Source organism: Sus scrofa, chromosome 5 (assembly GCF_054392235.1).
Source record: "Sus scrofa isolate SSC_HxYL_T2T_F1_AM1 chromosome 5, Sscrofa_HxYL_maternal_Yorkshire_Landrace_v2.0, whole genome shotgun sequence".
NCBI classification, from domain to species: Eukaryota; Metazoa; Chordata; class Mammalia; order Artiodactyla; family Suidae; genus Sus; species Sus scrofa.
Window position 1 is genome coordinate 106,212,095 of NC_139387.1, and position 27,223 is coordinate 106,239,317.

At 42.4% G+C, this 27,223-nt stretch overlaps 1 protein-coding gene and 1 long non-coding RNA gene across 51 annotated transcripts in view; one reads left to right on the forward strand and one right to left on the reverse strand.

Annotated features, from left to right (window-relative positions):
* The window catches only part of TMTC2 (transmembrane O-mannosyltransferase targeting cadherins 2), a 949,512-nt gene that overhangs the window by 833,199 nt on the left and 89,090 nt on the right, over positions 1–27,223 (reverse strand). The window lies entirely within an intron of this gene.
* LOC146403602 (uncharacterized) lies at positions 15,936–24,166 on the forward strand. Its single transcript, XR_014804587.1, has 3 exons — positions 15,936–21,986; positions 22,299–22,459; positions 24,024–24,166. It is a non-coding gene; the product is annotated as an uncharacterized LOC146403602 (long non-coding RNA).

Here is a 27,223-nt window from a genome sequence, read left to right on the forward strand (position 1 = left end):
TCAAGGTATATCACCTATGCTACTATATATTACTGGTGACTAGCTGTTAATGCCCTTTACTTCTCACCATGGAGGCTTCCATTTACTATTTCTAAATACTGGCAGATTTATAAATAAATAATTTAAATCAATCATTTTCTCTTCACTCAGGATAGAAAGTCAATTGAAATGCTTTTTTTTTTTTTTTTTTTTTTTTACTTCATTAAAATAAATCAGTGAGTGATAGATTAAACAGAGTGAAAAAGCATGGCATTCTCTTGTGGTGCACCGTGTTAGGTGTCTGGAGTTGTCCCTCCAAGGGCTTGGATTGCTGCCCTGGCTCAGGTTCAATCCCTGGCCCAGGAGCTTTCATGTGCCACAAGCGTGGCCAAAAAAAAAACCAATTCAAACACACACATCTTGAAAGTGGTGGGTAATACCAAACGCAGGTAGAGATTACATAAAGTTGGAGTGTAATCTCTATACAAATACAAGTTATACAAATTCACATTTGGGGAATTCCCATCATGACTCAGTGGAAACCAATCTGACTAGTATCCGTGGGGATGCAGGTTCGATCCCTGGCCTTGCTCAGTGGGTTAAGGATCTGGCATTGCCATGAGCTGTGGTATAGGTTGTAGATGTGGCTCAGATATGGCGTTGCTATGGCTGCAGCTGCAGCTCTGATTCGACCCCATATGCCTCCAGGGCAGCCCTAAAATAAAATAAAATAAAAAATTTAAAAAGGCAAAAACAAACAAAACAAATTTACATGTGAAAAGAGTTTATTGCAGAAAACCTACACACAAAAAAGTTAACAGAAAAGAAAAAAATATATCTATTACAAAATAAATTATAAGAATTAGTAACTCTGCTTAGTAAAAAGGTTTGTTATAATAGCTGAACAAAATGGACAAGAAGGAATTACTTAAATTATAATTTTGTGAGACGCAGCAAATTGCAGAATAGAACACCCGACTAGATAAAAGACTCAGTACAAGCTTTGCCTCTGTACTCACGGAGGACCTCCTGGCATATAGACGGTGATCAGCAAGTATCCAAACAAGAAATCAACAAATGAAAAGAGTCATGTGTATAATGCTTGACAACTGGCATATCTGATCTTCTAGTTCAGTTTCCTTACCTACGAATCAACCACAATACTTCCTCATCTAGGGATTTTAGAGATTAAGTAAGATTATAATTATAAAAGAGCTCTTAACGCTACAAAGCAATGTACAAATAAAAGTCATTTTATTGTAATTAACTTATATACAGAAATAAAATTATACCGCCAACTATTTTTCAAGCAAGCATTATCAGAAATTCTGAAAAAAAAAATTTAAAGGATACACATACCCTTATTATATTACCATCCACTTCTTTTTCTAAAGCATTTCAAAAAGTTTCATGTTGTTTAGGTCATTTAATCGTCTCTGAGGTATGTGGAATTTAAATAGAGTTTTAGTTCAATCTATAATAGTGTCTATGGCTTTTTAATCCCCAGAGAAGAAGCCACAATCTGTTTTTTAAAGATTGAAATGTCAATTTCTACATCCAATTAAAATGTATCCGAATCTTTATTAAACAGTACCAAATAAAACTTGAATTTCTTTTTTTTTTTTTTTTTTTTTTTTTTTGTCTTTTTGCCATTTCTTGGGCCGCTCCTGCAGCATATGGAGGTTCCCAGGCTAGGGGTCGAATCGGAGCTGTAGCTGCCAGCCTACGCCAGAGCCACAGCAACGCAGGATCCGAGCCGCGTCTGTGACCTACACCACAGCTCACGGCAACACCGGAACTTTGACCCACTGAGCAAGGGCAGGGATCGAACCCGCAACCTCATGGTTCCTAGTCGGATTCGTTAACCACTGCGCCACGACGGGAACTCCAAACTTGAATTTCTTAGAGCCTATCATAAGTTAAGAATGGGCCTCACTTTCAGATAGCTGCAAATATAAACGGGATACATCTGCTTCTAATCCTCTGTCTTATTTTACATGGTTCTCATTTATATATTCACATAAATTTGGACAATTCCTTTGTAGCCCAAATCTCTATTTATTTATTATTTTTTTTCTAACTCTCAATTTAAATACATGTATGAAAGTGACCCCGACACCTATCATCCCAGTCATCTGTCAGTGGTCTATTTATGACGTCCTAGAATACATTAATTAGCCGGGGTATTTTGTAGGTTATTCCAGGGAAGGCGGATTTTGCCTCATATGCTGTTGCTCCCTATACCCCCTTCAATGTGGCCACACATTCCGAGGTCATACATAATTTGTCTAAGGGCCAAGAACAGATTTATGGACTATCATTTACGTGGAGTCACAGAAACAGGCATTGTCTCAGATTACGCTTCTAGGGCATCTGAGTATATACTGAGGTCGTATGTCATGGGTGAAGCTTAGACTGCACTGCATCTACTTTATCTCATCGAGGTAGGGCTCACACAGGATTCGGAAAGGAAAGAACACTTTCCCAACAAGCGGCAATGAGCCAAGGGGAACGAGTTACCCTCCCTTCTTGCTCCAGATGAACAATTCGATGGAGACGCGTACTCCTCACCCTCTGGTGAAAGCTTCTCTGGCCCTCAGTCTTCCATCAAAGAGCTAGTGGCCTGGAAACCATCACTTCGATGCACTGTGGAAACAACCTAATTAAAGCAACCCTGGATGAAACCTTTTCTAGAGAGAAAAATCACTGGGCAATGAGCACAATCACATCTTTGTACATTTCATAGGTGTAAAAATCCTGTGTTGAATGAGGCAGCACATTTATATACTAGACTATTTCTATTAATTCTTTACCCTCTCATTCCTGTTTGCTTCAAACAACTTCTCAATCGGTCACACATGTTAAGAGTCTGTTTTGAACGAAAATCGTTCTGGGCTACGTGTCATCAAGTCAAGGACAGAAGATAAAACATGCACACCCTCCAAGGATTTAAGAAGGGTGTGTACTCATCACCATTCTATAGTCTTCTCTCCCAGGGAAATCTAATAAATAGGAATGCTAAATACCAAGGATCAAATAAATAGGAATGCCAAATGCTATCATTTGAATATTTACTTGACCCTGGTGGGCAAGGTAAAGAGGAATTTCACTCTAGTTGCCATGGAAAACCACAGGCATAACGCCTAACTGCCTGATTTACTTTTTAAGTGTTACATGTAGGACTAATTGAATCACTTCTTCTTACCTTTTAAAAAATGCTGTTGAGAGAAAGAATAAAGGAAACAGAATTTTCTGAATCCTTTATCATGTGTGAACCACTTCGGTTGCTGCTATCTGACAGTATTTAACACAACGGCACAAAATGAAAGACGTTCCACTTCTTCTGGCTCTTCCCTGCCCTTGCCTTGTCCACACAGGACTTTAGTCACATCACATGATGAGAATATCAGGCATCAGTTTATTTCTCCGTCTCCCTCAGGAAACCACCAATACCTCAAGGATAAGAACCATATGATTCATCTCTATAATCCAAGAAGTAGCACAAGACAGCCCCTCAGTAAAGGGTTGATGAATCAATTTGTTTTCATTTCATAGAGCATCATCGATGACAGCAGTAAAAGACAAGAGCTTTATAAAATACTGAGAAACCAAATATACACAAGGGCCATTTGCTGTGTTTAACCTGGGTCCCTTGTCAAGTTGGAGATCTGGTCAACCTGTTACACGTCCACAGTTCTGAAGGGTGCCAACTTTCAGTGTCTTCAAATGCAGAATTTTTCATGAAAACCAAGTTCCACTTAAAGAAATTTCTGGGAAAACCAAGTCTTATTGCATTATCCATTATTGGAATAACTTACTCTTTCTGAAAAATAGAGACTTTAAATTGATATTGCTTGATCATCACACATCAAATGAGTCCTTATTTTGTCAAAAGTCCTTTGATATTCATGAAGGGATAAGGCAGGACAAAAAGTATTAAACAAATACTTATTTAAGCACTTATTAAGTCCCAGGCAAAACCTGCCTTTTGTTATTGAAACAAAATTTCATCGTCATGGCTTCATAACTTTCTCAGAGGCAAAGAAATTACAGTCTTTAATTATAAACATCAAGATTATCTTTCAGAAACATAGGTTCCAAGTAACAAAAATAACACATCCGAGATTTTTCAACCAAAGAAATTCTAGAATATTTTAGGGGGGAAAAGTCAATAAAAGCAGTTTTGTGGGTTTTGTTGTTACTGTTTTTCAACATTTACAGATTCCTTACCTCCATATACCTTGATATGGGCCCACCTTCCTGATTTCTGAAAGGTGGCCAATCTCCTTAATCCCACAAAAACATTTAATACTGGTGGCGACTGACTTTCTTCTAAAACCTTCTCCTTTCCTATTGCCTTAAGCTGTACTCCTCTTTCTGCTCTCTCTTCTCTTCTGCTTCACACCGCCTCCTTCAAACCAGAAAGCTTTTCACTATATTGTTTTCTTCAATGTATCCACCCCACAGAACTCAACTGTCCTATCTTGTCAGTGGGAATGAGTCCAATGTTTCACCAAGAGAGTCTCTTTCCTGTTTCCAATGGTCCTGCAAGGTGTATCTATTTGGATGTCATGCCATACTGGTCATTCAAACTCACCATATTCAAAAGGCACATCTTTTTTCCTGTCTTTTTTACATTTGCTAATGGTACCCAGTCTTGCCAGATACCCTGGAGGCCAACTGTCATTCCCTCTCACATCCTAACCTGCATGAAATCCTGCTGATGATACTTTTACCATATTTCACACCTCCTGTCATTCTCTCTAAGCATCAGATTCCTTCGACAACATTCAGGCCTTCATGACTATCAAACAGGAATACTACAGAAGTTCCTTCAGGATTCTTCCCATCATCAGACCAACTTCTTAAGTGTCCCACACTCTCAAACGAGCCTTCCTACTGTAGAACCTCCTTAAAGGGGTTGCTTCTGATTTCCACACTACAGGGTCTCAGACCCTTTGCTGCCCATTCTAACCTTCAAAAACCCATTCTCATTCTGCCTTTCCAAATCATTGCCAAACTTTATTCACCAAACCCACAAAATCAGTTTCATCCTTTACGGAAGGAAACTTTTACGAGTTTTTTTGGTTACCCCAAATGGGAATCAGCTCTTCTTCTTCAAGGGTCTTCAGCCTACTGCCTTATGTCCCATATTACAGCGGAAGCTGTACTCATGTCCCCCCCGCACATGGAGCCTTAAAAATGATCAAATATTCTGAAAGTGGTTCAAAACCCTCGCTCCTCTTAAAAAGGTGTAAAAACTACATGCAGTGTATACAAAAATACATACAATTTACAAAAATACAGCCTGGTACCCAGCACTTCCATGAATATGCCTTCTGAAGCATGCCAACGTGTGTTTCTGATTTAACCCCCTCTTTGTTGTTTAAAAATGATCTACAACCAACAGGGACAGCTCTAAGCCACACACAAACACATTCCATATTTCCCAGTAAATGCTAACAGGAAAAATGTGTTTGCATAGCATTCGATTCTACCAATCCAAAATCAACAAGCACAAACCCTGTTTTCTCCCTCCGCCTGCACAAAGTGCAGACATGATGGTTTTATCATTTCATCAATGAGCACACATCATACATGTCTAAGGCCTCAAGTGTGGGAACACCAAAACAGCTAAAACTGGGGGAGGGTGTTAAAGAGCACTGGCTATTTTAGAAGCTCAAGTAAACACGGAAGTTTATACGTGTCTCCCCCTTCCCCCCAATAATCTGCTTTCACGACAAAAATATGAGTTATGAAAACACAACAGATGAAGTGACTTGAAAGAGAAGAAAAATGCCTGATGTCCAGGTGGGTGCCAAGTGCTGAGATGAAGGGGCCAGACACACAGCTGAGGGAGCAGGAACTGTGGCCCAATCGGCGCTGGAAACACAGGTGAGGGGCTCTGAGAGGTAAAGAGCCAGATGCTTCCTCACTCTGGGAAATGCCTGCTGCCCAGAATCCTCGGAGGTGGCAGGCCTTTTTGTTTGCCCTTTTTTTTTTTTTTTTTTTTTTTTTGTCTTTTTGCCTTTTCTAGGGCCACTTCCTGTGGCATATGGAGGTTCCCAGGCGAGGGGTCAAATCGGAGCTGTAGCCGCCGGCCTACACCACAGCCACAGCAACATGGGATGCGAGCCGCGTCTGCAACCCACAACACAGCTCACGGCAACGCCAGATCCTTAACCCACTGAGCGAGGCCAGGGATCGAACCCACAACCTCATGGTTCCTAGTTAGATTCATTTCCAATGAGCCACGACGGGAACTCCTTGTTTACCTTCTGATTAACTATCCTTTGTGTGTTCTAGGACCAGGCACAGCACCTAGTTTAAGAGTATTATGTGATTTCATTGGTGAGGATGACATTATAACTACTTTTCGTTTACAGACGAAGCAATTGAAGCTAGAGAGGTTAACAGCTTGCCCAGGGTCACACACAGCTCATAGTTGCCAGGTTAAATTCTTTACCCCTCTGCTTCATACCTCTCAACATTATATATTATATTATATTATATTATATTATATTATATTATATTATATTACATTATATTATATTTTACTGTATATATAATATCATATATATTGGTTTCTATTCGTTTGTATGTATTTACCTTAGTAATCACTACTATCATATTACTTACTCCTACGTGTGTCTCATAAAAGGCCAGAGAACTTGTCTTGACCTGCGACTCGCGACAATAAAACAAACCCAACTGAAGGCTCCTGTGCTGGCTGAAGCTTCGCTGTGATGCCTCTTCATGCTCCTTGGTGACACAACACCCCAGTAAGCGACTCTGAGGGTGTTGGTCAGCAGGAACCCTGTTAGGGGCTGCCATGTGTTCTCCCACAAAAGACATGTTGGGTTTTTAACGCCTCGTGCCTCAGAATGGGACCTAGTCTGAAGGTAGGTCTTTAGAGAGGTAACCAAGTTAAATGAGGTCATTGGGGGGCCCTAATCCACTGGGACTGGGGCTTTTATACAAATGGACAAAGTGGACATAGATGGACACTCACGGAAAGCCGTGTATGAAGATGAAGACAGAGATCAGAGGGCTGTTCCCACAAGCCAAGGAATGCCAGAAACTGCTGGCCCATCACCAGAAGCGAGGGGAGAGGCAGGGAACACATCCTTCCCTCACAGCCCTCAGAAGACACCAACCCTGCTGATACCCTGAATTCAGACTCCTCGCTCCAGAACTGGGAGGCACTGAATATCTTTTTTCTGAATCACCCAGCTTGTGGTACCATTATGGGGGCCCTAAGAAACTAACACACTCCCTCTTTCCAAAAATGTAAGACATGTGGCCACAGGGGCAGGAGAGAGACCCCATTGTTATTCTGCCTCTGCAAGTATCCCCAGGAAACACCTCTTAGTATATTAAGCTCACCTCTGGGAAATGGCAGGGCACACGCTCCCTTCTGCAGCAGGCGGGTCAGAAGTGAAAGAGGCAAACGATCCCTGATCAAGGCAGGCTTTGCACCCTTGGTTTGCACCAACCCACTCTCTGGCTGGCAGGACTGAGTGCATTTGCCACCACGGAGTATATTTCTCATCAGTGTCATCAAGAGTGTAATAAGTCTAAGTAAGTTATTTATAAATGATATAAATTATAGATAGTTACTACAGATGACTTAATTATCGGGTAGTCATTCTCCCAGGGAAATATTTCATATGCTCCAATATCTGCTAGAATGATGCACAGGCTGGCAGAAGGGAGTGACTTCGTGTTGAAAAGGGAAAGAAAAATGTATTTTTTTGCTCGAGTTACAAATGCTATGTGGGCTTTTCAGAATGCATCAACCAGAGATCATTGCTCTTGAAAGCAAAATTTTGCCTGCAAATATCATCTGTTTGGATGTGTTTCCAATGTACATTTTCTTTACCCTTGCTGTTCACTAGTCACAAGCATTCTAAGCAGCAAAACTTTCCATCACTTATACTAGTTATATTAAGAAGAAGTACTCTTAAAAAAACTTCTTGGCAAACAAAAATTTAGACAAATCCAGAGTACCTAGGAATTACAAGCATCACAGTATTTTAAATAAATCGCATGATCCAATCTTCCCCCTGAGCCTAAAATGACTTAATATTGTCCTGGTTCTGTCTAGATAAAGCCCTTCAAAACACAAAAACATGAACTACATATATGAATAAGCCAGCAAACCACTGTTGAGATAATTCAAGGGCTGATGCACTGGAGCCTATTACCTTAGAAAGGAGATTTACCATGAAATTCACAGAAGTAGAAAATAGAGGTACTGGGGTATGTTTTTTCATAAGCTTTTGGCATGACTCTTTTTTTTTTGTCTCCCTAGACCTTATTTCACACAGCAAGCAACATACCTTAGGGCACTAGAAGAAGCCAGCTGGTGGTTCCTGAATGCCCACCGAGCCGTGTGCCACAGTCACTTTTGTGGGTACTCGGCCAGCCTAGTCACTTTAACAAGGAGGCCTATTTCTCTGAAGGACCTAAGATGGACTGTCTCAGTCATTATAGTGTAGAAGCATAAGGGTTGCCTTCATGAATAAAACAGCAAATGAGAAGACAGTCGCCACTCTTTCTACTGAAATTATAATTAGGAGCAAGCACATAACCTCACAGGAGCACTTAGGCTTTACAGGAAATAGTATTTCATCAAATTATTTTCCAAAGGTATAAATAACTCCAAAATCACTTTCCGAACACTCATAATGTTATGAAAAATGGCAATGCGTAACCCAGAAAACAAGGCAGGGAAGATAAAAAAACAATATAACATACGGACAGTATCATATAAATAGTTTGAGTTTGGAAGGCAACGAAACATGTCAGTTTCAGGTACCCTGTTAATGTAAATCATAGCACGAACCCGCATTTAGCCTTTTAATAATAAGACTTAAACAATAATTGTCATTACAGCGAACTTTTAGTTTGATCTGATTATATCCTATCCTATGATGATGTAGATAGAATTTCACAGAATTAGGAGGTCGGAACTTGGATGTGCCCATTTCACAGGTGAGGAAACGGAGCTTTAGAGAGGCTGAGGAGCCTCTGCCCAAGGTCATAACCAGCAGCTGGCAAGTGGAAGAGCCTGCACTTACATCCCAGGCTCCCAAGATAACTTGTTCTGGATTTTTTAGGTCACTCCGCTTCTTCACCGAACTAGCCTGGAAAGAAAGGGGGCTTGGGCAGAAGTTTCAACCAAGATTTAGTCCAAGAGGCTGCTGAGGAGGACACGCACAACCTCTGATAAGGTCTTCGGAGGAAACGCGAAAGGCGATCTAGGTGGTCCTTCGGGAGGCAACAGGCCTTGGAGGAGCTGGGCACCCCCAGACCCGGCCGCATCACCAGCAGGAGGAGGAGGCATCCTGAGGTCGGCCAGGGAAACCTCAAGCACAGCGCAGAGTAGAGGACCACAGGGCACGTGTCCTGTGACTCCAAAGCTGTTTTGCTCTTTCTGGTAACAAAAGCTCTGAGGGCCTAATGGAAGGCAGATTCTCAGTTCATACGGGGATGGAGTTCTATTAAGCGTGTCGAGGACAGGAGGGAGGGAGGCAGTGCTGAGAGGAAAAGGTAAGAGACGCGGGAAAGGCAGGGAGTTCCCATGGTGGCTCAGCCGTTAAGAACCTGACTCGTATCCTTGGGGATGCAGATGCAATCCCTGGCCTTGCTCAGTGGGTTAAGGATCCAGTATTGCTGCAGATGTGGCTCCGATCTGGTGTTGCCGGGGCTGTGGCACAGGCAGGCAGCTGCAGCTCTGATTCTCGGATTTGACCCCCAGCCTACGAACTTGCATTTGCCGCAAGTACGATTCTAAGAAGAAAAAGGAGAGAGACAGACGAGCTCAATTCAATGAACACGTGTATACCTACATCTATTAGGCTAGATACTAAATATTATACAAAGTGCTTTCAAATATACCAGCGAATACAGGAGAAAGAGAGGGAACTTTTTCTTTTCCCGCAGTGATTTATTTGTGCCAGCTACTATGATGGACAGCTAACAAATAAGAACACGGAGGTTCTCAGAGAGGAATCACATTCCCCAAGGTCACAAGGCTACGAGGAGGCACAGGATGCAAGCCCAGGTCTGTGGGCCTGCATTACATCCCTGTGCCACACACCAAGAGCCCACAATGATTGCCTGAGACATGCAATGGCTCCAGAGGACTGGCAGATTTCAGCGAACCCCTGCATGCGCCATCCCCTTGGTGCTAACTCATGAAATGGTCATCTTTTGCAAACCCTGCTGGATGATCCACATAGGCTACACTAACAGGTGTCTAGCAAAGAAAGATAAAGAATGGAGACTAAATCATGGTTCAATGTAGACGCCAAATTAAGCCCCAACAGACTGGCGACTTTTCTGTCCTGAAAATTAAGTCTGCCTCCTAAATGACTGAAAAAAACAACAACGGATTTAAGTTTGCCTCATCAACTAAACTAAACGTAGACTCATGAAATTCTGTGCCACTGCTTTTGTAAAGTCTCCTTTCCAGGGGCTGCACAGATGACAAGCATCGCTTCGTAACATACTGTTTTTCAGGATGTATAGAATGACGCCTCCCTTCAGAAAGACGTGTTAAATTTAACGTTATCTCACACTAAGTTCTTTACTAAAGGTACTCTGCAGAATATGTATATTTTTTCTCTAAACCAACCACCTCAACAAAGTTATTCTTAGATCAACTAAACTGCCGAAAGAGGCTGATGTTAATTTTATTAATTTTTTCCATTAGAAGATAAAAGAGGCTAAAACACATGTAAAGGACCAGAAAGAATTGGCCATTTTATGTGTTAGAGAAAAACCCCACTAGCTTTCCCTGAAATTTTTTCATTAGTAAAACCAGAAGCCAAAGAGTTCAACTTACCACCAGCTCCTGTGGCTGGTGTATCCGTCTATTATAAAACTTCTTTTTTTTCATAGCAAATAAAATCATTCTTCAGCCTTGTTTCAAGATACCTTAGTAACCAGCTCTGTTTAGTAACCATTACCCCTCTGGAGTGTTCAATGCTTTCAGAGAAATACTGGCAGAGAATCTGGCCAGGTCACCTTGGCTACAAACGCCCTCCCCTCCCCACAAACCGCCCTCTCAAACCCATCCTATTAAAACCCGCCAACTCGAAAGGCTCACACAGGCCTCTCGTGCTCATCTCAGATACACTAGGTGCCTTCTCTGTGGCTGGCAGTGCTTTCGGTTTCTGGTGTTCAGAATGCGCTGGTATTCTAGCACATCTTCTTACTTCTGAAAGGCCAAAAGCACCAGTCACACAACAACCTGTACCTACAACCTAAGAGGGGAAAGCAGAAGGAGAAACCATTTAATCAAGCTCTCCAACTGTAAACCTACAGAAACCAACATTCATATAAGGCAGCCCAACCTCGACACTGCAGACACAAGCCCAAGGTCGAATATGAGACCTGGATATCAAGGTATCGGTGCATTTTCTAGAAAAGAGAGAACTGATGGAATGAACAGACTGCCTGACCATGTACTTTTCTCAACCTCCTTCCAGTTCAAGAGTCTCTTACGAATGATTCCATTTTGCCTAACATTTCTTAGGATCCTAGGCTTCTTTATTTTTTCAAAAGAGTCTTATCCCCACTCCACCGTTGCTACCTTTTCTGGAGTGCTCACTACAAGGCAGAGACTGCTACCAGTAGCCTTCTGTGAACATTCACAACGATCCCATAAGGACAGGAGTCCTGTCTTTTTATTTTTTTGCAGATGGAGAAACTAACAGAGTAAGTCGGCAGCATGTCTAACGTCAACCAGAGTAACTGAGGGAAGCCTGTGGCCTTCCGGCTCTAACCTCTTAGCAAATGCACTGTCAAGAGGTGGCTAAATTCACCTTCTCAAACTGGAAGATCATATCCTATGGTAACTGCAGTATCATTTTCAGATGTTTATAAGAGGAGCCTGTATAACAAAGCAGGAAGACAAGAAACTCTTCTGACATAACACCAAATAAAGCCGTAAGATGCTTTTCCTGAAAACGTGAAACAGCTAAATTCACAGGGGGGGAGAGTCCTCCCCAGGCCTGTGGAATCCGCATTCTCTAGGTAAGTGGGACAGGGCTTGGCCTGTTCCCTGAAATGTCACTAACAAAATACCTCCATTTATTTTCCCCAACAGAAACCCCTTCTGTGTGTGAGTAGATGCAATGGAAAGGGGGAAACGTGCATCATTTATACCTTTCAAGAACAAAGGGGGAACCAAAGCTCAATGACAAGCAGTCAAAAGAGAGAGGACAAAGGCCAGAGGGAGGAGCTGGAGGGAAGGCGCGCGCCCCAGGAGGCAGCACTAGCTGAACAAATTGCAGGGCTGTGCCCTGTCCCACGCGCCAGCTGGGGGGCAGAGAGCTGCCCCAGGACTGAGGCCCCTGTGCCCTCTTCTCAGACACAGACAGATCCTGTGCAAATAGGGGAATAGCTGCAAGTGAGTGACGAGGCACCCTGGAGCCCTCAAATTGTAAAGAAGGTTTTCTATCAGCAAGCTGAAAATCAAACACGTGAAGTTGACATTGTGGGGACAAGGCAGCTGACGCTGGAAAAGTTCCCTAGAGATCAAGGAAGCATAACAGTTAAGTCCTTTTCCCAAGTCTCATATACAGTAGATAAGCCTATTAAGAAGGTGGTAAGCTATGCTAATTGGTTCAGGGGTTATATATCTCTTTTGTTGGTTCCAATGGAACCTTCACACACGGCAATGAATGGGGAAGAAAAACAGTGTAATAAATCTATCTGAAACAAAACAGCATTAGGGGTTGAAAGATGCTAATGAGCTCCAGTGTTCTAACTAGAAAGCCTCCCACCCCACTCCCACAAGCCTATCACCGCTGCCTAAGTCATTTCTAATGGGCGAGAGAAGAAGGCCTATAAAAACCCAAATTCTCATGCTCTTAATTACAATGAAAACTTACGATGATGAATACTTTTAAAGGGGAATCAGGTGTCCTTTGCAAGAGTCACACTCGTTTGGTCCTTTAGAATGAAAGCATGTCCTCTGCATATAAAATATTAAGGGTAAACTGAATTTGAATCATTTCATTGGAAATCGCCATCAACATTCACTGAATCACGGCTTTCAGAAGTTATTCTTTTCAAAGTAAATCTCTGCCTAAATTTAGAACTAGAGAGGAGTTTTAATTTTTTTAAAAAAAATTAAAAGACTGAGTCAACCACTTTATTATCCTGGGATAAAGATCAGTGAGACACGTAAATGAAAGCAGGACACAAAACACAACGTCTTTTATTACCGATGTGAAGGATTATTTTGAGAGCCTAAGAATCCAAGACCTAGAAGGTGAAAGAGAAGCGTCCCCAAAAAAGAAAATAATGTTTTGTCCTTTACATACCGATAGTCAGGTCTGTGTAAATCCCGGGAGGGAGCACACCGTGGAAGCATCCAGAATAATTAACCCATACAGCCACCCTATAACTAAGCACTGAGATGGCCTGTGTACACTACGGATGTGGGTACCCATTCCGTCAAAAGACGCCCCGCCAAAGCAAAGAGAAGCACGTCTGGAAATCACAAAGGAATTACGAGGACTGAAGAGCATACACTAACTTCACCTGATAAACACAGACCGCACTTTACGGTCTGATTCGGATACTCGGCACATTTGAATCTGCCATCATTAAAAAATAAATTGTACTCAGACTACATGGCAAGCGCCCTGTATCCTTAGAAAGCCAAAGACGGGAACACGGTAATACCGATCTCCTGACGTGCCAGCTACCATGTGAAAAGAACACGTAAAAGTGACACTGAGGGGAGGAGGGAGTGTCTGTTTAACGGGTACAGGTCACCTGGGGGCGTTAAAACGTTTTGAGGATAGACAGAGGGTACGGTTTGCTCAACAATATGAATGAACTCAATGCTACGGAACTGTACACTTTCTTTCTTTCTTTTTTTTTGTCTTTTTGCCACTTCTGGGGCCACTCCCGCGGCACATGGAGGTTCCCAGGCTAGGGGTCGAATCGGAGCTGTAGCCCCCAGCCTACACCAGAGCCACAGCAACTCGGGATCCAAGCCGCGTCTGCAGCCTACAGCACAGCTCACGGCAATGCCAGATCCTTAACCCCCTGAGCGAGGCCAGGGATCGATCCTGCAACCTCATGGTTCCTAGTCGGATTCGTTAATCACTGAGCCACGACTGGAACTCCTGAACTGCACACTCTCGAATGGTTAATTTCACATCGTGTGGATTTCCCCTCAAGAAAAATGATAACGCTGAACTCCGACAGAAGATGGATCAGTACGCTATAGAGAACATGTCGTTCAGGCTTCACAGTGATGCTGAGTGTATCATGGTCCCTACTTTCAGATAAGAAACGCCAGGCTAAAAGTGGGCACACAGCTGGTAAGTGACAGTAGAGAGGTTTGGCTCTTTTCGGCCTCACTTGCAACATACGGAAGTTCCCAGGTCAAGGATCGAACCCACTCCACAGGAGCGAACCCAACAGCTGCAGTGACAATGCCAGATCTTGAACCTACTAGCCACCAGGAAGGCTCTGAGAGGAGACGGATCTGACACCATGTCTGTTCATACCTCTTTCACTGCACCTGGCATCTGTGGGCATTCACCAAGCCTCGAGGGAGAGGGGTAAGGAAAAACACTCTTGATGGAATTGGAAGCGCTTAGTACAGGGCACGGAAGCCTGCGTCATGTTCTGAAAGTCTGGAACAGTGCCCTCTGAAGCAGGTGGGTGATGAGGACAGACTGGAGCAGTAGCTGGCACACCGAGGCCTAAGCCTCTCCAAGGCCCCTACATGCCTGTGAAGAATGGCAGACCTTGCCCCATTACGACAGCAGTAGCTCCCAAACTGCAGGGTGTATCACTTCTAGAATCCCTCGAAGGCTTCATAAAACACAGATTTTGGATGCTCTTGGTCTAGGGTGGGGTCTGAGAATTTACATTTCTAACCAGTTCCCACAGATGCTGATGCTGCTGGTCTTGGGACCGTAATTTAGGAACCACTGATCTGGAGAATCATCAGAGGTTTTTAAGTAAGACAGCCATGGGATTGGTTGATTTATATTTATATTTAAACACACACACACACATATTTATATGAATTTTATGTAAAACTAGTAGCAAAGAAGAGACAAGAAATTATCACAATGCCCAAAAGTGAAAAACAATGAAAACTTGACGGGGATTTAACAGCAAAAGGGTTTGGAGTTAAGGACACACATGACCTACCACTTCATTAATTAGGAAAATGAAACACCTCGCATCATGGAAAGTTAAAATGCTCAAGATTTGGAATTACGCAGTAAGGGAACAGACTATTTTTTTTTTTTTTTGGTCTTTTTCTAGGGCTGCACCTGCAGCAGATGGAGGTCCCCCGGCTAGGGGGTTGAACTGGAGCTGTAACCACTGGCCTATACCACAGTCACAGCAACACCAGATCCGAGTCGTGTCTGCAACCTACACCACAGCTCATGGCAACGCCGGATCCTTAACCCACTGAGTGAGGCCAGGGATGGAACCTGCATCCTCATGGATGCTAGTCAGACTTGGTTCCGCTAAGCCACGATGGGAACTCTGGGACAGACTTTATCGAAGTGCCTAAATAAAGTGGGAATCATGGAGAAAGAGTCAAGATGAGACACATTTTCTAGCATAAGTTCCAAAGCTCATGGTTAACTGAAGACGGGCACTGCTCTCAGAAATAAGAATCAGACACACTACTAACATGAGTGGATGTTCCTCGGGCTGAAAAAAAAGGAATATAAAGCTTTTCTTCCTGATAAATACTAACTTCGGAGAGAAGGTTTGGTAAATCCATTGCGGGATAACTTTTCTAGGACTGAGGCTTCTCTCTACAGTAGAGGCATATGTCTCCTCCTGAAAGTGCTTTCTAATCAGAAAAATCGAATAATGTAGTAGCTTCTTTCACTGAATATCGCTCAATCTGGGAAAGAGAAGTACTCTATTATTCAAGCTTAAAGCATATATTCTTTTTTTTTTTTATTTTTATTTTTTTTTATTTTTTTTTGCCATGTCCGTGGCATGTGGAAGTTCCTGGGCCAGGGATTGAACCTGTGCCATAGCAGTAACCCATGCCATAGCAGTGACAAATGCCAGATCTTTAACCCACTGAGCCACCAGAGAACTCCCACGCCATATACTCTTGAGGAGGCTTCCCTCCCCAGGGCAGATCAAAGGACACCAAAAGTTATTTGCTTTTTGGGCTGGATTTACAGATACCATCCTGGAGGAGCGTCTGTCTGGTCCTATAACACAGAAGGCCAGAGGAGATGCCAACCCCTACCCATGTCATTCTAGTGCTATGGATGAGCTCAGGTACCCAGCTCTTCTAAACAGGGGCTAAGTGGCACTACTGCAACCCAGAAATTACTAAAATTTGTTCCAAAGTATCAAGAAAGAAGGAAGAAAGGCAGGAAAGTTAAGGAAAAGAAGAAATGTTTTCAAACACATTGAATCTGGACCAGTAATTCACTTCTCCTCAGCAGAGTCAGCATCCCCTTCTATTAAAGAGCATTCACAAGACGGGGGGACAAAAGTGGTAGCAGATGATTGGAAGCCAAAGCCAAACAAACTCTTGACGTTCCTGAAAATTCAAATCCTGAGTTTTTCAAACAAGAAGAGAAAACTACAGCCGGAGAGAACGCCAATTCCTACCAGCGCCACCCAGCCCTCTGCGACCGTGACAGAGCCCCAGGTTTGGCAGGAGAACGGCGGATGCTCTGGCCCTGAGTGACAGCACGACCTGGGCAGTTGGCCCATTTTTCTGAGCAGTTTCCTCCCCTGCAAAGTGAAGGATAATATTAATCACACTTGCCTCGCCTACCCCACAGGTTCAACGTGAAAACCACAGACAACACAACACGGGAAGCAAGCTGAGAGCACAACCTCTCACCACCGCTTCTATTTGACATATTCTGGTCATGATCTCACACAAGACTCGCCGTTTCCACCACAGAAGGGCAGATGAATCAAATGCTCATCAGTCAGAATTCTTTCCACAGTCGGAACGGCTCACATCTCGTTCGATGCCCCAGCTTCTTTCATCAAGGCTGTTTCTTCAGGGGTGATCAAGAATCAGAGGTGTTTGCATACCTTAGCAGAGAGCCTGACTCTGTCAATATTTCCACCTAATTTTAAATCAGCCACGGCTTCACTTCAAGGCAATACTGTCGAAACTGGATGGAAAGACCTACTTTATTGAATGAACCTGTTCCCTGTTCACGTTGCTAATGCCATTAATACACCATAATAATATTTATTTACAGAGTCCATATGTCCATGTGTCTGTTTATTTCTTATTTCAAATGTTTCTTGACCATCAGAGTACATTTAAACCTACTGGATCTTTCCTTCTCATTCACAACTTCTGGGTTTCAGCATAGGCATCCTTAGAGCCCACAGGATGAAATACTTTTCCCCCACTGTTTTGGTTGCTCTTGAGAGCTTGGCAAAGCCCCACTTCCTACACCTGCCACTCAGAAGATTAAACAAAGGGTTTCACTTTGTTTATCTCTCATGTCAGCGGCTGGTTTCCAAAAGACACAAGGAATGCATCCAGAGATTTTAGGAAGCCGTTTGGCACAAGGAAATGCTTTATCACCTTAAAGGAGCATCCCTCGGTGCGTCTGGAACATCTGGTGACAGAGAGAAACAGGAAACAGGTTTGCCTTTAAAAGTCAGTTCAGAGTACCTTGGTCCTGAAAGTGAAGGGAGGGGAAAAGCAGCAGGGTGTTAGAACGTCAGAATTCTAGAAAGAGGAGACACAGAACCGGCCAAGAACACAAGAGCAGTTCCGTGTTTATGGTGCGTGCAGTGTAAGATGTTAAAACATAATTATAATACACATTTTGCCAGAGTCACTAAAGGGCCAGCTGGAAAAGACAGGGATATTAGTTCTTGACCATGAAAAGAGAGAGCTGCGAGGGACAGAAAGGAAAGCAAACTAAGCTAGTAACTTTTCGAGGAAGGTTGCAACCAAACAAACTGCAAAAAGGGAAAAAGATGTGTGCAAAACACATCGGAGCAGGGAAGAGGGGGAACTACAGGTAGGAGGAGTTAGGGGAAGGCTGCAAAGAGAAGAGGGGACACATTTGCCAGCCTGGCATTGCCGGTTTCCCATCCAAGCAACCCCCCATGCACATTCCTGCAGTTCCTAGTCAACCAAACCTTGCTACTGACAACAAAGCAGGTAAGGAGTTCCCCAGTGGTCTCATGGTCAGGATTTGGTGCTCTCACCACTGTGGCCCGGGTTCGATCCCTGGTCTGGGAACTGAGATACCATATCAAGCCACTACACGCCACCGCTAAATAAAAAAAGAAAAGAATGAAATTGGACTCTCACGTAATACCATCCACAAAAATTAAAAAAAAAAAAAAATGAGGGCGTTCCTGCTGTGGCACAGCACATTAAGGGTCCAGCAGTGTCACAGCTGTGGTGTAGGTCGCAGCTGTGGCTCAGATTCTATCCCTGGCCTGGGAACTTCCATATGCCACAGGTGTGGCCAAAAAAGGAAAGAAAGAGAAACGAACTAACCAACAAAAAGACCAAAATGAACCCATGGCCTAAATATAAGACCTACAACTATAACTCTTAGAAGAGAACACTGGGCACAGCTTGAAGTCATTGGATTTGGCAAAATTTTCTTAATATTACACCAAATAAACAGGTTTAAAAAAGAAGAAAAACCAAAAACAAAACATGTAACCATGAGAATTGTGTCCTCAACAAATATGCACCATCTAACCTCAACTTTGCAAGTAGCTACCGGTACCTGTCATGACGTAAGAATTTTGAATATTTCCATTTAATTTGTGGAAAAATACTTAGTTTTCCAAAACATATATAGAAGGTCAGAAAAAGTCCTGTCATGTCATCTCGTACCTGAATAATATTGCTATAACAAACTGTTTCCCAAAATAAAAATCGCTTTACCCAAAATGTTTCTAAAATGTTATATAATACTATAATAATAGAATTTTTATCAAGTCATATTTAAAATATAGAAGCAGATCAGGCTTTTTTTTTTTAAGGAAAACCCAAGACAGACTTTCTGCAAAGAAATCCTTGGAACACTTCTGGGACACTGGAAAATCTATTCCTATCTCCCAGCAAAATGTCATTTGGGGAAAACGCATATTACCCTCTGGAAATAGGATGTGTGTTTTATCAGGATGGAGTGAGAAAAGAAAAGGTGAGCCCACTGTTGGTCTAAGGACATTTAACGTTCAATATCTGTTTTTCCTCAGTCAAGAGAATTATATACACACACATCTATGCCCATATGATAAAGTAAGTTAGGTCACTGATAACTGCAGGATAAAAAACAAAGCCATACTGTACAGCACAGTGAACTGTATTCGATATCCTGTGATAAACCATAAGGGAAAAGAATATGAAAAATAATACGTATATGGATGGATGAACTGAATCACTCTGCTCTCCCGCAGAAATTACAATACAAATACAACACTGTAAATCAACCCTATTTCAGTCAAACTTGTTAAAAAGTAACCGTGAAAGACAAAGACTTTAGGAAGCAAATCTGGCAAACACCAGTCTCAGATGGCTTAGCTAATACTAACATTACAAGGAAAAATATAAATTCATTTACATATAGATCGGTTTGGCATTATTCGACCTTTAAGAGTAAAACTGAAACATCATTATAAACAATTTCTTAATAGTATCTCGTTTCCAGTGCAGAAGGAGTTAAAGAGCAAACAATCTATTTATACACAGAGCGGAAATTCAATTCAGAAAATAAGTCCAATGACATTTCGTAAATAATTTCCCTTAGCCATCCCATCCTATCCAGACCATCTAAAATTAACTCTGGGAGGGGGGAAAAAAAAACAAAAACAGAAGTAGAAAACAATAAAAAGGCTTCGCCTAGTAGATAGTGAAAATATAAATAGGAGAAAGATTTTTACCAGTTTTCACTGGGTACAATCATTACATGGAAAGACCACCACCCAACCAAAACTTAGCATGTGTTAGAAAGACTCAGCCTGATGAAGATCCCTGAACAAACAGAAAAGCATCAGTTAAACATAAACTGCATTGTCATGTAAGCTTCCACAGTAAGATAAAGACAAGTACAACAAACGGAACTCTTTTCATCTTCTCCAGCTGATCATAAGAAAAGAGGAATGCATGAAGAGTTCCCTGGAGGCTCAGTGGGTTAAGGATCTAGCATCACTGTTGTGGTATGGGTTTGATCCCTGGCCCAGGAACCTCCACATGCCACAGGAGAGACCAAAAATTAAAAAAAAAAGAAAGAGAAATACGCATGCATGAGGAATGCATTTTAAAACGCTATAGACATACATCAACTATGGCATAACTGAAGAGTAAAAATGTTCTTGGTAATATCACCAAGAGGGTTCTTCCCTCTCCGAGGCCCTTACAGAGAGTGAGGAAAATCTCTCGGGAAGAGCTGTCAGGGGCTTGAGATATTTTATTCAAAGATTCCAGGCTTGGTCAGTGCTGGAGACTAAAAGTAGAGCCGTAGCAAGCAATATTCTAATCCAGGAATCCCCAATAAATAAGAGTCCGCAAAGTCCACATTTCAACACTCATCACTGGTGCCACTTCAAAAAAAAAAAAACCAGCAGAGGCTTATTTCGGCCCCTCCCACCCCCACCAAAAAAATACTTAGCCAAAAATCGATTTCCCCATCAGAAATATCCACTGGTGAAAATAACCCTCAAAGTACAAATTGGGAGAAATTAATCCAGTACCATCGATCTCAGGGTCAACATGAATAAAATGATGACAATAAAGGAAAGAAAATAATCATGGAATTGCAGACCAGACTTGTGGTTGCCAAGGGGGAGGGAGAGGGGGTGGGGTGGACTGGGAGCTTGGGGTTCATAGATGCAGACTCTTGCCTTTGGAATGGATGAGCAATGAGATCCTGCTGTGCAGCCCTGGGAACTCTGTCTACTCACTTACGGTGGAGCATGATAACGTGAAAAAAAAGAATAGATGTATGTGTGACCGGGTCGCCTTGTTGTACAGTGGAAAACTGACACGACGCTGTAAACCAACTATAACGGAAAAGACAAAAATCACTATAAAATAAAAACAATAAATAATCCCCACTTCTGAACTGTGAGAGCCACTCCAAGTCACTGGGCAATATCTAATGCACTATACTTTGTGATAGCTTTCCATTATTGCCTTATATTGTCATTAAAATTGGGGTGGGGGAGCGAATTACCTTTCCAGGTATATATGTGATAATTTCTCAACCAGACTGTAATTCCTTTGAAGAAGGAAGATGCAAGTTTAGATGCTTATTTGCCTTTTTTCTAACACTTTGCACACATGGATATGGATACATACAGAATGATTGGATCTACAGCTTCTTAATGGAAAGGAAACATCAGCAGACAGAACACAAGGAAATCAGAAAAAGACATCAGCAAAACAATCAGGTTACCAGGGCAGCTTACTTTTCTATACTGTTCTACAGGGAAAAAAATTTAGAAACACCTATCTCTGCAGTGACCAAAACTTGGGGAAAAAAAAAAAATCTAAAAAATCAAAGAGGATACAAAACAAAAGCCATCTTGTCTTTCAAAATTGTACTATTTGCTTAAATCTTAAATAGAACATAAACTCCTACTCGGTCTTCCACCGATCAGAGTGTGATCAAATATCTACAGAAACTGTAACCGAGCAGGACCCTGTGGGGCTCCTGGGCACAAAAGCCCTTCTGTGTCCCCCACGTCTTGTTCTTAGGTAGGAAATGGGCCTCATTCAGCCACCAGGACCTTCCCTGAGTTCCAAGGAACAGGTTCAGGCCGTGGCAGATGAGGGAAGGAAGGGCATCCAAAGACAAGGGAGGAACAGTCAAGAAACAACAGCAGATCCTTAGGTAGGATCCACGCAAAATAACACAGAGATCTTACACCCTTAAGAGAAAAGTTACATTCCTTATGCTTCTTTAAGAAACGAACGCTTTAGGAGTTCCTGTCGCGGTACAGTGGAAACAAATCCGACTAGGAACCACAAGGTTGTGGGTTCGATCCCTGACCTTGCTCAGTGGGTTAAGGATCCAGCGTGGCTGTGAGCTGTGGTGTAGGTTGCAGACGCGGCTCGGATCCCGTGTTGCTGTGGCTCTGACGTAGGCCGGTGGCTACAGCTCCGATTCAACCCCTAGCCTGGGAACCTCCATATGCTGCGGGTATGGCCCTAAGAAGCAAAAAAAAAAAAAAAAAAAAAAAAGAAAGAAAGAAAAAACAAATGCTTCAAATCATGCCGGAAATTATACTGACAAGGACAAACTCAATAGGTTTTCTTAATAAAAGGATTAATAAATAAATAGAAGTAGTAATAAATAGAAGCAGTAATAATAAATAGAAGCAGTAACATTTCAAAATACTGGAGAGAGTCTTTCCTTCACAATATGTTTCATCGAATTTGAACACGTGGAGGGAAGGAAAACCTCTTAGCCAAAACGTTTTGTTTTTTTTAACGTTTTTTCCTGTTTGAAAATCAAGAGCCTTACTACCAGGAGACCCACTAATAGTCACATGATAGAAAGGAACGAAAAAGTAAAATTCTCACACCTGGTGCAGGAGGACATGCTCTGATTTGCTTTGTTTTGCTGCTTTTTTGTTTCAGATTGAAAACTGGGGAAAAAAAAAAGAAATTGAAAGAGCTGATACCAAGAGAAAGAAGGGGGCTCCGGATTAAGCACAGGAGAGAGAAATCCCTTTTCCAACTGTGTTTCCCAATTCTGATCAAAATCAAAGCAAAATGAAGTTTCTTTCCTATATCTTTCCTGTCTCAAGTTTTTGCCTTCAGGCCCGAAGGAGAGTTTGCAAAGTAAAACTGAGTCCTTTCCCACGGACCTCTATCTTGATGTACCCTCCCCTTGCTACATATTCTGTTTCAGAGAAACCAAAACCACAAGAAAGGTAGGCGTCATCGTCCCTTCTGTGCCAGGGAACAGCCTTCAACCACTTCCTCGTATCACAGAAAATGATAACCTAGCTTATTCCCTGAAAAATCTAATGTGACTGGGACAAAACACACACACACACACGGGTGACACTCAGGAAGCTTCGGGGCAGAATTCTCTAATAAAGCTGATGTTCGCCAGGAAATTCATCTGCTGTTGACTGGAGTCGAATATTTGCTGGAAAAATTAGAGACCAAAAACCAACTAGTGAAGCCTGGAATGACCCTACACAATCCTAATTCCACCCCTCCGAACTTCCAGAGGGAAGCCAAGAGGAAGTCAGCCTTGGCCGAGAGCTGGAAGGAGAAAGAAGGCACGTGGCCCTAAGACATCTGAGAAAGAAAAAGCTAGAGTGCTGCTTCCACCATTCAGCTAGGCCACTGGTGGCAAAGCCAGACACCAGGGCGCGTGATCAAGTTGTGGCCTTCTATTAATTTCTGGCAGGCGAGGAGGAAACATCCATTTTTGCAAGCCACAGGAACACAGCGATACATCAGACCCAACACCCAGCTCTGCCTAGGGGATCCACGTGCTGCTGGAACACCAGGTCACCGTCACTTTCTAAATATGCACGTTCTCCACGGCACAGTCCACCCCCCAGGCACGATGCCCTCACCAATGCCTTCGAAAGCGGATTTCACGCTCCCAAGGAAGAAAGTCGGTACCACATAATCACCTGGGGTGCGGGAGAAATACACTGAGGTTTCTATTCGTCTCTCTTTATTTTGGCTTCCATTTTTGTAACTTGTCACATACAAAACTTATTCCAGTGGCATTATATGTATATACGTTATTTTCCAAATATTTATAGTGTACATGTGCCGCCAATATTTTTACTGGAATAATAGGCCAAATTGGTCAAAATAAGGGAAGACTAATTACGAGCCTACAGGCAGACCTCCTCTATATATTCCTCTATATATACTGATGGCAATTAATGTCAAAAATGGCTGTAATCAGGAATTCCCGTCGCGGCGCAGTGGTTAACGAATCCAACTAGGAACCATGAAGTTGAGGGTTCGATCCCTGGCCTTGCTCAGTGGGTTAAGGATCCAGCGTGGCCGTGAGCTGTGCGGTAGGTTGCAGACGTGGCTCAGATCCTGCATTGCTGTGGCTGTGGTGTAGGCCAGTGGCTCCAGCTCCAATTCGACCCCTAGCCTGGGAACCTCCATATGTCACAGGAGCAGCCCAAGAAATGGCAAAAGCCAAAAAAAAAAAAAAAAAAAAAAGGCTGTAGTCAGAATTCTCCTCATCCTTGTATATCCCATTCCAAAGCTTGCAGAGGCCTGTTAGAAACTTTATCTCATTCCGACGCCTCACAACCCTGCGACAGAGCAGGTAGCTGGGGTGCCAACCCAGTTTTTAACAGCTGAGGAAACTAAGAACTGGGAGGGACCACCTGAGGTTGATGCGACCCTCGTCCCCAGCCTGCTCCTCTACTTCTTCACCAGAGGTTTGGGTCCCTGGACAAAAACCACTCCCTTGAGGATGCTTCCAGTGCTGGGAACAACGAGGAATACATACTCTTCCGGAAAAGACAACTGGGTAGGGAGCCCTGCTCCTCCACGTTGTCACAGCAACATAACCATCCTTCCAGCCAGCTTCAAAATCAGGAGCGTCAGTCCTTCACTGAGAAGAATGTGAATTTACGTAGAGAGAAAAATCATGACCCACTACGGAAAATGCACAATCAGAATTCCACAGAATTCTACTCGCTGCACTACACACACCCTAGGGTCAGGTCAAGGCCAACGAAAAAGAAGATCTGCCTCCATCCACCTGCTTGCGAGGAAGACAAAGCTGAGGGATAAGAGGGGACAAAGAATCTTTAACTCGGCCCGAGGACCACTGAGAGCGTCTGTCCGTCCCTCTGCCTCTCTGTCTCTCTCTCACTCATACATTCACCTTTTTTGTAGAGCTATCAAAAATACTTAAAAGCCAAAAATCTGCCCCAAACCAGAAAACAGGTTTATCTTCTCATGCCATGAATCATCTAAGGACTTTTATTTACGTGACCTGCCTTACTTGTCAGTACCTATCAAGCTTCCCCTCAGCTGAGGAAGTTACTCAAATCCATTTAGCATCCAATCTCATTTGCCCTTAATTGAGGAATGTCTCACCAAAAATTCTAAATGTACCCAATTGTTATTGTAAAAGAAACTGCATAAACAAGTCTCTCAAGCCAAGTATTCTGTCAACATGAGATTCATTATGCCTATGAAAGAACGAATGGAGGCATTGCCCCACCTTAAACTCCACATTCTCTTTCTGTACAAAAAGGGACTTTCAATAATTTTTGTTAATTTCACTTCAATAAATATGTCACATTATCCCTCCAAAAAACGGGCAGAACATCTAAATAGACATTTTTCCAAAGAAGACATACAGATGGCCAAAAGGTACATAAAAAGATGCTCCACATTGCTAATTATTAAAGAAATGCAAATCAAAACTACAATAAAGTACCATCTCACATGGGTCGGAAAGGCCATCATCAAAGAGTCTACAAAAAAAACACAGTGCCTAACACTGTTGGTGGGAGTGCAAATTAGTACAACCACTGTCCAGAGCATCTATCCAGAGAAAACTATAATTTGAAAAGATACATGCACCCCAATGTTCACTGAAGCACTATCCATAGTAGCTAAGACATGGAAAGAACCTAAGTGTCCACCGACTGATGAATAATAAAAGATGTGGTATATATATTATACATTAGCTATACTTTAATTACATTTTTTTAAAAACCCTAAGAACATTATCAAAATTAAAAACAAAGAGGCTACTGAAAAGCACCTAACTGGTTATATATCTCACAAGCCTTTAATTCTCTTTAAAGAGCCACCTACGTTAGAGTTTGTCTAGAAGGGATAAAGAATATCAATGGCCACAGGACCCAGATTTCTTTCCAGTGTCTCCTCTTCCCAGAGACAGTGTGCTTCAGCGATGTCACCAAACACTGAAACAGAGGTTCTGTTTTAAAAAATGTGGCTTTGTAACCAGCCTCCCGAAGGGAGGGTGGGAGAAGTCTTTGACTGGCACGGGCTCCACTTAGCATGTCCAGTAATGGCAGAAGGCAGTGTTGGTCAAAGAAGGCTGTGACACATTCCTAATCTTTCTGCCAGCCAATCACCAGAAAGGCTGCAGAACTCTCAGCTGAAATGCAGATTCAGTGTCTTTCAAATAAAGCCAGTAATAAATTCTTGGGCCTATATTTACCAAGGTCAAACACATACCAAGAATGAGGTCCACGGAATTTTTTCTTTATGTCCCATGAGTTTCATCAAACAATAGATGACCATATTGGACATATTTCCTAAACCCAAGGTCACTGGATCTGCCCTCTCTCTTTTAGCACTCTTATACTTTTAACCAGTGTTCACAGTAGTCCACAATGTTAATGCAGGGCTGAAATCATCAATTGTTTTAGGACAGAATTAAGGATTAAAGCAGTTTCCTAAGAAGTAGCATCTGTCCATCATTAAGAAGCACTGAGGCCAAAAATTCAGTTCTAAATTGACACAACATTGTAGGTCAACTACATGTCAATAAAAAAAAAAAAAAAAAAAAAAAAAAAAATTTCAGTTCTTCATTGTTTATTTATGTTGGTGATGCGATTGCTACAAATTTCTACACAAATAGAAATGTTAAGAGGCTTTTCTCCTGGAGGGGTGGGGGTGGGGGGTGTCTTCAATCCTACTAGTCGAGTTTTAAGACCACCAGTGTGGTCTTTGGAAAGAGCTCTGCTTTCTAAAGCACACAGTTGTAAACAGCAACTGGTCCGAGGCACTAATTAGCATTAAACAGGCCCCAGGAAAGAACAGCAAGATGACAAGGGTCACCAAACTAAAGAAGAGGTCAAGCTACCCCAGTCCCACAAGACAATGCCCAAGGTACTCATGCAAATTAGGGAAGCAGCCCAGAGATGTCGGGCCTGAACTGTAGGAAGAAAACCCCCAATCAGCCTTTCACTCGTCTCCTACAAAAAAAAAAAAAAAAAAAAATGAAAAAAAGAAGAAGAAAAAGAAAGGGAAGAATAAAAGACAGAAAACAAAAGAAAAGAATACCAAATGGCCCACTTCTTCGCTGCAGCACGATATGTAATTAGCAGTCACTTCAGTCTGGGAGAAAGAACAAATAAAACGCAGCTAAGAACATCGCAGTGGCAACAAGAAGAATTACAGAATACAATTAGCATCTGCGCCAAGATGGGCAGCGGTTTTCTCCCACAACATCCCAGTATTTCCACCACAAAGAAGAAGTCTGTACAACCAAATGCCAACTTG